The 12,982-nt window shown below is 43.6% G+C and overlaps 1 protein-coding gene across 2 annotated transcripts in view; it reads right to left on the reverse strand.

The window, feature by feature from the left end:
• LOC134969443 (cadherin-8) overlaps positions 1 to 12,982 on the reverse strand; it is a 572,329-nt gene that overhangs the window by 29,114 nt on the left and 530,233 nt on the right. The window lies entirely within an intron of this gene.

The following is a 12,982-nucleotide window of genomic DNA, read 5'->3' on the forward strand; positions in this document are numbered from 1 at the left end:
TGCATCTAACCCTGTGATTTACAGTTTCCCTGTTACTGAAGTGCTAGGTTTGTTAAACTGTGCATGTCCTTTTTAATATCCAACATAAGGGTAGGTGGGAAGGGCCCAAGGACAATACCATCTTGCACCACAGCAAGTGCCGTGTGTTTGTGCAGCTGCTCTCTCGCTTAGTAAACCATGAAAATAACATTGTGAGCTGTGCTGTGGTCAAAATTGTCTGCAAATGATTGGAAATTAACGTTATTGAGGTTAATAATACTCTAGGGACAAAAAAAAGCCACAAATTAATTGATTGTAAATCTAGCCATGGCAATTTGGCAACTCCAAAGATGGCCGATGAATTAGAACCAAATCCAGCAAAAATGTCCCAGCGCTCATCTCTACCTATTATATTCACGCAGCTTTAGCCAGTGAAGCTGCAGCCAAGGACACAGCAACTGGCTTCAGCACGCCCAGGAAAAGGGGGCGACACAATCCAATTTTCTCTAATGCTCACCATCACCACCCGCCAAATAGCCTCGCCAAGTCAATCATTCTGGGGCTTGGGAGCACTGTGTTTGATCTCGTAGAATGAGAGCTGCACATGCGCAGAGTGGCATCAGAGCATGCACTGATTTCACCATCAAATATGTAAGCAAACCATCAGGCTTTGATGTTACAAATAAGAGTTAAATATTGATGAAGTAGCCATATGTCAATAATAAAAATACTGGAACGCTCAGTATGAAAACATCTCTATGGCAGAACTTTACTTCAATGGCGTTGGGTTTGTCCTGTTCCTTGATCTTTTCAAAATAATTAAAGGATGTACAATTTCTCCTTATGCTTTATTGCAGAGCCAAATCAATTTGGCAGGAGGACACTAGTTATAAAACTCACAATACATGGGTGAATTAAGTCATTCATCCCTTTAATTGCATCAGAATGAAGTTAAAGGACCTCTAAACTTACGATAAAAGTGGATCCAATTTAAAAAAAACTCATAACATACACAGATACACACATAGAAGTCAAATAACATCACAGAGCTTGAAATATTTTATATTATATAGCATTTCTTGTGCAATGGACAGAAGCTATTTCTCTCTGATATCAGTCATTTTAGACTAGTTTTGTTACATTTTCAGTAAAAACTGTCACCTACAAATAAGCTTTCTCACAGAAGTGGAAGTCTAAAGGGCCCCATACACTAGGACGATGATGCTCGATTTCATCCGATTTCGGTCATTCGGCCCAATATATCGGATGAAATCGGGCATTTTGGAGGTGTTTCCGATCCGATTCGATGTGCGATCCCATGAGCATCGGATCCTCCAGATTGAATGTGCTGCACATTCAATAATGTCCGACCCCGCAGGCATGGCTCGGATCACCCAGGATCACCCAAGATACATCGTATGCAAAAGGAGGACAGCATACAATGTATCTTGGGCGACCCTGCCCTCCGGGAGGCTGCTGGGGTGATTACCCGCGACTTGTCAGACGGACATGTCGCGGTAGTGTATGGGGCCCTTAAGCTATATAAAAGTATGCGCATGCTTCGCCACATAGTGGGGGACTTTGAAGGTGGAATGACATCCACTGAGCTTCCAGAAATGGAAATAAAATGTATGTAGACTGCACCGTAGTGTGGAGACTTCCTGCCGTGCTTACAGGACGTACTGTTTTCCACCACTTGCAGAGGTATGAAAAGTGCAAATAGTGATAAATAGAATATCAGTGTTGTAAGCCATAGCACTGCAGAGATACACATAATAGGGCTCAATATTTATAAATAGGGCTGTTCACTGTATGAGTAAGAGTGTAAAGGTGGGTGTGGTCTGGGAGGGGCATGGTTATAATTGCAAGAAGTTAGTTTATAGTCTGTGAATACAGATGTACTAGTTCGCACACAAACTGTATGAGTTGGAATCCACTTTGTACTTGGGAGCAGCATTAGTAATGAGGTGTCTAATGATCATGAACACCATTACACACATGTGGTACACTTGTGGGTAGTGACGGATCACTGTGTGCACCCTGGTACTCTGTAATAGGATAATGGTTGTGTAAATGGGTGGTGTGTGATGTAATGGTGTAACTCAGCTTCTAATGACTGCAGTTTAGAATTGTAGTAAATGGTCCTAAGATGATCCAATTGATAGTGTCAAGTAAATAAGTCCTGAACTTTAAATTATTCCCATAAATTCCTTTTATTAATGTTCAAACTAATAAGGTACCAGACAGTGTTTTGCAAAGCTGTATTTGCTGTCCATGTACAGTATAGGAGGTGCTTGATGTAATTCTGGTGGAAGCTTTTTATGATTTTTGATCCATAAGAGTGATGTTATTTACATAATGATTTATATTTCTTATCTTCCCTTTTATCACTTTTTCAAAATAATGCGTACAACTAAGCCTGCACAATTAGGGGACTTGACTCGACTGTTATTAATAGTGATATACATTTGCTATACTATTCTAAATGTAAAAAAAAAAAATTCAAAAAGACTTCCTGGGTCCATCTTAGCTAAAGTCACTTAAGGTTAACAATCTTTCGGAGACTGTTCCTTGCTCTGAGTGATGTTTTAAAATAAAGTTCAGCTGTGTCAGAATGACAGTCAAAACCATGTGGTGTTGTTAGAAAAGAATCCAACATGTCTCTGCCACTGTAAGGCCTTCCTCAGGGTTGAAAGTATATACATGTAGAAGCAGTGGTGCCGAGAAGGGGGGGAGAGCGTATGTGTGGGGGTAAGCGATCACACCCACCCCTCCCACCCCCTCTACCACCACCTCCTCCTCTGCTGTCCATTGGTCACGCCCCTATGTAGCGTCCGCACTCACTTTGCGGCTGTACAAAAGCTACCAGTTTAATATTTCCTTAGTGAAAGGGGCTGGCCTCACCTCACCTTGTTGGCCACACCCCATTCCCAGTACCTGGGCCCAGAACAGCTGTCAGTGTCCGCGTGTAGAAGGACATGGCTTACATATTTGAAGAACCAGCAGACTGGCCCCTTATACATAATTCATGTTAGATAATTGGCCTAATTGTTGATAGACAGATTTCAGGATGTTTGTTCCCATAGTGATGATTCTTGGTGCTGTTGCATTAGGCTAGCATGTATTTTTAGTAATACGGTTAGCCATACCACCCAACATCGGGGGGGGGGGGGGGCAATTGATCAGGTGGTGGCACGCAAAGAAAAGGTGGCTGTACTCACCTAAAGGTGATACATGATTTCTCATGTCTCATCTACTCTGGATAATTGTGCAGATGTTTTTTTCATTTATTGAATTATTGGGGTAAAGTGGTCCATTACCCTCTACAATTATTTCATCAACCACTGATTTCATGTTGTACAGAAGCACTGCTAAACAATATCTTGGTTTCTCTCCTTGATGTTGACATTTTGTAAAAACAAAAGGTCTCCATTCTGATTCTTATTGACCTTTTATTTGCAACTGAACCTTTTTCATTGCATCTTCTTTATTATAATATGAGCGTATTTACTTCCACTTACAAGAAATACTACAATTTCCATAGAAACTTAAAATGTATATGCTATAATGTTATCTAAACTAGAAGCTGTAAACATTTTCTTACTATATCATAATAAGCTCATTTTATTTGCATCATATGTAATATACAGTAAGGGGTGATTTGGATGTGAACGCTAAGCAGTAGAGGCTGCGACTTTTGTACATTTCAGTAACAGACCCATTCAACATTGCCGCAACGTATGAGACATCATGGCTATCGTCTGCGTACAGCACTGACTTGTATTACATGTCAGAACAATATATCAAGCTCAGGAAACTTAAACGTGGCATCAGCCCTCTGCACCCCACTGCTTCCTATAGGACGGAAACCTGATTTGCAAAGAGGGATACAGCTCTCTGCTTCCTCTAGCCCATGCAGTGCGCATGCAAAACCAAAGATTGTACATGCTCAGTAACAGAGCTGGGACAGAACCCGGTAGTGAAAACCTTCGCTTTGTTTGGTAATGCGGGGAAAATGCTATTCAGAGTAGCTTTCCCGGCACAGAAATTAAATTGTTCCGGCAGACTTGTCTCTGCTGCCACAAATTGTAGCTGATTAGATCCTTAATTTGCATGGGGCCACTGGATTTAATGATGAATAGTCACCTATATGAAAAATCACAATGTCTTATGCAAATTTTATATTGTATCCAGGGCCGGTGCTAGGGTGTTCGGTGCCCCCCTGCAAACTTTACATTTGCACCCTCCCATACTTTACAATGGGACAGCGCACATAATACCCCCTGTAGTGGTGACACTTACACACGTAACACCCTCTGTACTAGTGACGCTTACACACGTAACGCCCCCTGTACCAGTGACGCTTACACACATAACACCCCCTGTACCAGAGACACTTACACACATTACGCCTCCTGTACCAGTGCCACTTACACACATAACATACCCTGTAGTAGTGATGCTTACACACGTAACGCCCCCTGTAGTAGTGATGCTAACACACATAACACCCCCTGTACCAGAGACACTTACACACATTACGCCTCCTGTACCAGTGCCACTTACACACATAACATACCCTGTAGTAGTGATGCTTACACACGTAACGCCCCCTGTAGTAGTGATGCTAACACACGTAACGGCCCCTGTAGCAATACCGCTTACACATGTAACGCCCCCTGTACCAGTGCCGCTTACACATGTAATGCCCCCTGTACCAGTACCGCTAAGACACATAACGCCCCCTGTACCAGTGCCACTTAGACATGTAACGCCCTCTGTACCAGTGACGCTTAAACACGTAACGCCCCCTGCATCAGTGCCGCTTACACACGTAACGCCCCCTGTACTAGTGCCGCTTAGACACATAACGCCCCCTGCACCAGTGCCACTTAGACATGTAACACCCCCTGTACTAGTGCCGCTTACACACGTAACGCCCCCTGTACCAGTGCCGCTTACACACGTAACGCCCCCTGTACCAGTGGCGCTTACACACGTAACACCCCCTGTACCAGTGCCGCTTACACACGTAACGCCCCCTGTACCAGTGCCGCTTACACACGTAACGCCCCCTGTAGCAGTGCCACTTACCCACATAACGCCCCCTGTACCAGTGCCGCTTACACACGTAACGTCCCCTGTACCAGTGCCGCTTACACTCATAACGCCCCCTGTACCAGTGCCGCTTACACACGTAACGCCCCCTGTAGCAGTGACGATTAAACACGTAACGCCCCCCTGTACCAGTGCCGCTTAAGCAGATTTGGCCGCACTCACACATACACACACAGATACACACACAGATACACACACCAAATACACATATATATATATATATATATATACATACTGTACATACATTACACACGTACGTACACAGTCACACATATATACATTATACACAGATACTGTATACACATACTGTACACACACTCACTCTCTTTCCAGACACTTACCAAAGGAAGTCTGGCTGGCCAGAACTGTAGCAGCTCATCCTCCTGCTGCAGCCTGGTCCCGTCAAGCCCAGCCCCTTATTATCATCTAGCTCTGCCCCCTTTAGATCCCGCACAGCCACTGAACTGTCACACAGGGGAGGGGAGGGGAGGGAGAGAGGAGGCTTTGTGCTGCCGGCGCTGAGGGGGAGAGGAGGCATTGTGCTGCCGGTGCCGATGCATATCATAGAGTGTGACAACAGCTGGCAGCAGCAGGGACAGCAGCAGCAGCTCAGCACAGGGATGCAGAGCAGGGAGAGCGCCTCTCCAGTCTGGCGCCTACCTGCATTGCATCCCTTTGCTGAGCTGCTAGAGCCGGGTCTGATTGTATCTGTGCTTTACAAGAAAGACTGACAAGTAGTCGCTGTATCATTTATGTGTTAGTATATACTTTGACTAGATGTCACAAGCTGTTTTTTAGTTTAGCATATACACATATACATATACTTATTTCTCTGGTGCTGGGGGGTGGAGCATATTGATTTGTTGTCATAGCGTCACCTAATTAGAGATATAACTGGGAATTGGGCCTAATTCAGGTTTGTTAGCAAAGCAAAAAAGCACACAGCTTTGCAAGACCATGTTGCACTGCAGGTGGGACAGATGTAACATGTGCAGAGAGATTTAGATTTGGGTGACTTATATTGTTTCTGGGCAGGGTAAATACTGGCTGCTTTTGCAAGTAACCCACAAATGTTAAGACAGCTTTATTTTTACACTGCAATTTAGATGTCAGTTTGAACACACCCCACCCACATATACATCTTTCCGCACATGTTACATCTGCAGTGTAACATGGTTTTGCCCAGTTGTGTGCTGTTATTCTTGCTAACAACCCTTAGTCAGACCTATAATGGACATGATCTAATGTGTTGCAATGTATCCATATTGAATATTTGTTTGACTTCCAGTAAATCAGACAAAATGTTTCACTAATATAAGACAAAAAATATTTATTTCATACAATCCTACAGTAGCTAGCAACATGTGAATGAGTTACTGTCATGCTAGCAGACTTCATTTACACAGCATACAGTGCTTTAGTGCATATTTTCCCAACATTAATGGCAGGTGTCAAACAGGCACTAACAGTCTGACATACTGTAAAGGTTCTACTGCCAAAGTACTGCATGTGTCGTTTGGACAACACGATCATTGCAGTATGACTGGAGAATAGCCATCCTCCTTCACTTTCATGATACACTGATTTCTCTTTAGGACACTGTGATTTCATGGCCAGAAAACTGATGTATGCCACAGCTCTCGCCTGCCACTCTACAGGTCATGGCCCTCATTCCGAATTGATCGCACGCAGCAACTTTTTGCTGCTCGTGCGATCAACTTGACGCCGCCTATGGGGGAGTGTATTTTAGCATAGCAGGGCTGCGATCGCTTGTGCATCCCTGCTATGCTAAAAAAGTTTCCTGCAAAACAAGACCAGGGTCAGACTTACCATGTGCGACGGATCCAGCGACGAAGGACGACTTGAAGAATTGACGTCAGACATCTGCCCTCCAAATGCCTGGACATGCCTGCGCTCGCCTCACCACGCCTGGAAAACGGTGAGTTGACGCCTCAGAACGCCTCCCGCTTGTCAGTCTTCTTGCAATCGCCGCTGCAATCACTTTTTCCGCTGGCGGCATCGCTGCCCAGCGACAGCTGTCGTCGGGCAATGATGCGCATGCGCAATGTGTCTGCCGCACATGCGCAGTTCCGAACCGTTCGCACCGCTGCGACAAACTGCAGCGTGCGAATGGGTCGGAATGACCCCCTATGTTATGATTATCTCTTTTATTATTCTCATGCACTGAAACCAAATTAGCTCCCACAAAGCAATCCTCAAAACATTCCTACTGGAGATTCTTGGTTGAGAAACTATCATTTTAACTGAGGAAAATGACCAACCTCCCTGCGGCATGAGCAAATTGAATAGTCTCAACCAAGAATCAACTACTGTACGTTTCTGTTGATAAGACAAATTGTAATTGTCTAACCTAATTGACTGTACAGATCAGCCCGATTCACCACTCAGCAATGTTGGTTCTTGATTCTTCAGTTAACAATACATTATTTTGTACCTGAAGCTGCAGCTGATTTGCTCATCTATTATGGATGGAAGCTGGACATACAGTACTCATTTTTTTTATGTTTGTTATCTCATAGAATGAGACTTGTATCATACGGTACAGTAATCAATACATAGTGAACAATAGCAGATGGGCTATTGATCACTGCTTAAAGAAAAGATTATTGATCACCACTTCAAGACAGGAATAAATCATTTAAAGGATGGATGGTCCCTGCAAATCAGAGATAGTTGGCATCGCCAACTCTGGGTTAAATTTAGCAAGTGGTGATTCTTAAAAATCAATGCTTATTGGGGTGATGAAATTGCTAGCAATTTGGGGGTTTCAATCCCACTGCATATCACCAGTAATTTTCATTTTAGGCAGGTTTGGACTTGCCCACAAAGGTACAGGGGAAACCACCGGTGGGCCCCACGACCAAGAAGCCCACCTCCTCCTCTAGGGATCAGGTTCCAGACTGTGCACTTGAATTGTACATTATACATATTATCTACAGTGCATTGCAGTTATTAATCTGGTACATTATCATACATGCACTAGCAGTATTCAATATATATATATATATATATATATATATATATATATATCTCATGGGGCCCATACCATGGTTAGCCAAACCTCTTTGGTAGCTGGCCACACCCCTAAGCATGGGCCTCTGCCACTGCATCCCCCTGTGGGCCCTCCTTGCCCCAGTCCGACACTGATTGTAGGAATCTAAATTGCTGGATAATAAATCTGGTAACTTATGGGGACATTTACTAAGCAGTTATAAGATAAGTTAGCCAGGGGAGAAGTTGCCACATCAACCAATCAGCAGCTCTGTATAATTTTATAGTATGCAAATTATAAATGTTACTTCAGTGCTGATTGGTTGCCATGGGCAACTTCTCCACTGGCTCACTTCTCTGCTCTTATCACTGCTTAGTAAATGTCCCCCTTATTAGAGGTTTAAATCACTGGTGATTTTAAGCTGTTTAAAATCATTGGAAAAATTGCCCAATGTCTATTGTACCCCTATGTTGTAAATGTGAATTACAGGAAAGTTGTACATTACAAAAATGATCATAACGACTACCATAATATAAATTGATATTGTGAACTTTTAGTAACCATTATTTATAGGAATACTGTCTAGGAATTGTGTAGAGAAATGTAGAGAGGAACTTGAAAGAACATTTATGGCATATTGGTTCCCAGTCAATTTATTTATTCTTCAAATAATGGGGAAGCACACAAATGGCTGCCTTTGCTACATTAAGGGGAAAATGTACAAAGCCTTGGGGAGTGATATAGAGAGAGATAAAGTATCAGCAAATCAGCTCCCAACTGTCATGTTACAGGGGGTTGGGTATGGGATACCGGCATTCGGTATACCAGCGGTCAGAATACCTACACCGGCATCTTAACTGTTTGAAATCCAAACAGGAGGCATATAACCCTAATCCTCTCCCTCCAACTAACCCTAATCCTCTCCCTCCAGCTAACCCTAACCCTCCCTCCATGCAGCCTAAACCTAACCACTTCCTCTCTACCTCAGCTTAACTCTAATCTCCCCTGCCCGCAGCCTGACCCTTGCCCTCCCTTCCTGCAGCCTAACTTCTCCCGTCCCCATTCGCAGCCTAACCCTAAACTCCCAGGGATACTTTCATATGGGCCGGCATCAATGTTTCAACAGGTGTCGGGATTCCGGAGTCGACATTCTGACTTCCAGGATCACGGGCACCGGGATCCCAACTACATCCCGTTACAGGCTGTGTTATAAAAAAAATGACAGGAGCTGATTGATTGATTAATTGATTGTTAGTTTATCTCTCTCTCATTGGTTCTGTCACAATATGGCTGGCGCAGCTTTTTGTTGGTACATCTGTGTTTTCTGCCTTTACCCACTCACAACACTGTAATTAATATTATGGTTTTTACACACAGTAGAATTTTTTTCACACAGTACATAGAATAAAAGACACAAGTGGTCCATAAAATAGAAAAAAGGTATTGACAATTTATTACAAATTACATTGACAATCAGGTAAATTCAGCTGTTGCCCTTCTAAACTCAACGATCTGTAAATTGCTTACAGTATAAGCTGCAAGTGTTAACATTTGTGTTTGACTAGGAAAAGCATATTAAGTGCTGTAATGTAGTTTTAAGGCCATTAAATTTTAACGAGAATAAATTTCAAAAAATGTAATCAGATGTAAAATACTTTTCTGCTTATTCTCATGTAAATGTTAATATGTCGAATGTAAATGATACATATAACAGATGGATTTTTATTTCGGATGCCTTAATTCTATTCACAGAAAATGTTGGCATTGTGCTAAAGTTGCTATTAAGGCAATTAGCATTGCGGTGCATTATTAAAGCTAATTGTTTAAAGCTTAATGTTAGGGTGAAAGCCACTCTTTGACTTTTTGTCTTGAAAAATTTGAACTTTAGATAATTGTCTATATAATTACCAGCCAATTCCTATTGAAAAAAATGAACTTTAGACAACACTTTGAATACTCTAAAACTTCGAGGTGACCTTTCAGACTATATAGTAGTTACCCAACCTTGTCTGTTAGAGATGGTCACTAATGCTTTAGAGCAGGGGTGTCAAACTCAAATTCATCGGGGGCCGCATCAGCAGTTTGGTCCCCATCAAAGGGCCGGTTGTATCTGTAGGTCTATGTGTCCACTCTTTATTATCATAAATTAATGTCACTGCATTCAATTATTACTGTTTTTTGTAATAATGTAAGTAATAACTAGCTCTGAAAGGGGGAGACGCAGAGAGAGAGCGCGAGGGGGGAGACGCAGAGGGGGGAGAGACGGAGAGAGGAGCAGAGAGAGGGGGAGACAGAGAGGGGAAATGGATAGTGAGGAGATAGGGATAGAGAGGGGGGAGAGACGGAGAGAGAAAGGGGGGAGACAGACAGAGAGCGAGAAAGGAGGAGAGACGGAGAGTGGGGGGAGACAGAGAGGAAGGAGATGCATAGAGGGGGATACATGAAGAGAGAGGGGGGGCAGAGGAGCGAGAGAGAGGAGGAGCAGCACTTTCCACTTGTACAACAATAGTATTGCATTTTCCTGCCTGGCATCAGTAGTGCTTACAATCAGGGGTTGTCACTGTGCATGGAGATGGCTGCCAGTGACTCTATGCATCCCTCCCATGAACTTTTGGCGCTGGTGACAATCAGGACCAGGGTGTAACAGCCAGGTGTCCGTGTGAACAGCAATAGAGAGAGGGACTTGGAATAGTTAAACAAGTCGGGCACATGCAGCATTTGAGTCTATGGTGGAGGAGCTGAAAGCAGAGCATCTCCTTCTCCCCCTCCGGCCGGGAGTCGGGACCCGAGTCACTGACTGTCCAGTGACTGTCTTAATGCACAGGGCTCCGGGGCACTGGTGGTGGGCAGACAGGCGCAGCGTTGGTGGCGGCATTAAATGAGTCAGTGAGACTCATTGTAATGCCGGAAGCTCGGGGACCTGAACCAGCCCCCACCGCGGGAACAGTCAGCCCCCCTGTCACCGCTGATTGTAACAGCTCAGAGCTAAAGCAGCATCACCACCCGGAGCTGGCCGCGGGATCACGGAGTACCCAGCCCCGATCCCCGGCTGCGGAACACTGGCAGCTCTCAGACCCCAACACCCTCCTCCAGCCGCAGGTTATCCACTGTCCGAAGCACAACTCACCAAATCGAGGAGAGCTGCGCCATCAAGTCCGCACTGGCAAGGCTCCACCTCCTATTTTTAAAGTTTGCAGCCGGGCCACAGAGCCATCAATCAATCTGGCAGGCTAGGGATTGGCTGCAGCGAAGCGCGTCCCACGGACCCACCCATGTTTGAAATGTGAGTCCGCGGGCCATCAGACGAGGTCTGGCGGGCCGGATTTGGCCCGCGGGCCTTGTGTTTGACACCCCTGCTTTAGAGTTTAGACATAATAAAGTTAGTTTCTGTACGTCACTTCTGCAGGTCACATAATACGTTGTTGACTGTTAAGGTCTTTGCACAGTGTTTTTCATTTTTTATTTCATTAAGGCTCTCAAATTAGAGTTACCAGGCCTTAGGGACCAGTTTTTCCCAACTTTAGGATGCCTCTAATTAGTTTGCAACCAAATGACGGGCTTTTTAAAGTATAACAGCAGGAGAGAGGTCTGATCAGATGTGTTAATAGCGCTAAATGGGCATTTGCCTTGACCTCTGTTATACTTCCTATTATAGAAAACTTGGATAGTAGAAACTATAAAAAAACTTCTAACTAAGGCCCTTTGTATCCTTAAGATATCAAACATCTTTGCCATAAACCTTGCAAAGTCCTACACTTTAGTCAACGGCCTAGCAGGATCTCCTGGAGGCTTAGCATGTCATCTAAAATTAGTCCAAGCGCCCAAACCAAATCTGTCCTACTTGTTAGTTTAGGTCAGGCTCTAACATTATCTTACTTTACTTAAAGTGTATTGCTTCACTGCCTTTACAGCCCTGGGCCATAAAGTTAAAAACACTGTTATCTGGGTAGAGTTTGTATGTCCTCCAACTGTTCATAAACATAATGGTAGGTTATTGACTTCAATTCTAACTACATTGATCTTGGTGTGTATGCATCTATGGTAAGGAAATTAGATTATAGATTGCAGGAATTGACATGAAAATATTTCTGGTACAATGCTGAGTAATATGTTGATGGCAAACAAAAAAAACGGGTGTGGTATGCTTGACTGGCGGTCAGCATACAGATGGCGAGATCCCGGCGGGAGGGCAAGTGCAGCAAGCGGTTGCCACAGGTTCTATTACCACTCTCTGGGTGTCGTGGACACCCATGAGTGGAAATAGGCCCAGTTGGTCGGCATGCCGACGGTCGGGATTGTGAGGCTTCGGGATGTAGGGGGAGGTCATGTGACCGCTGGTCACATGACTACATCCCTTAAAAAACACAGTATTAATAATGATAAGAAGAGCAATTCTATTGATGGACTATTTTATTGCAGTAATCACAGCTTGATCATGTCATATAAGCGATAGTTGAGCTGTATTTTTTATTTGATACTCAACTTAAGTCCTCCTTTTAATTAGCATATCAGTACTCCATTTTGACAAACTTTCAAGTTAAGCTATCTCCATGAACTAGCCTTGAAATCACCTGTGTGTTAAGTTATATTGTTCTAAAAATGTTCCCATTTTGATTTATTTTATTTCTCTTAGTTTGATAAGAGCCCCTCTCCAGAGCAGTTGCATGTCATGCACATTACAGGGAAGTTCATTATATTTAGCAAAAATTCTGGTGGCAAAAAAGAAAGTTATCCCAGACACATTTTCTATGTATAGACAAGTTTTGCAATGAAAGCTCTTTTCCAATCCACAGTACTCTTCAAAACAATATTAGATGTTTGATGTTCTCATTATAATTTTGTAAAAACCCAGTCATCTTCCCCCTATCCCTG

Source organism: Pseudophryne corroboree, chromosome 11 (assembly GCF_028390025.1).
Source record: "Pseudophryne corroboree isolate aPseCor3 chromosome 11, aPseCor3.hap2, whole genome shotgun sequence".
Classification (NCBI taxonomy): Eukaryota; Metazoa; Chordata; class Amphibia; order Anura; family Myobatrachidae; genus Pseudophryne; species Pseudophryne corroboree.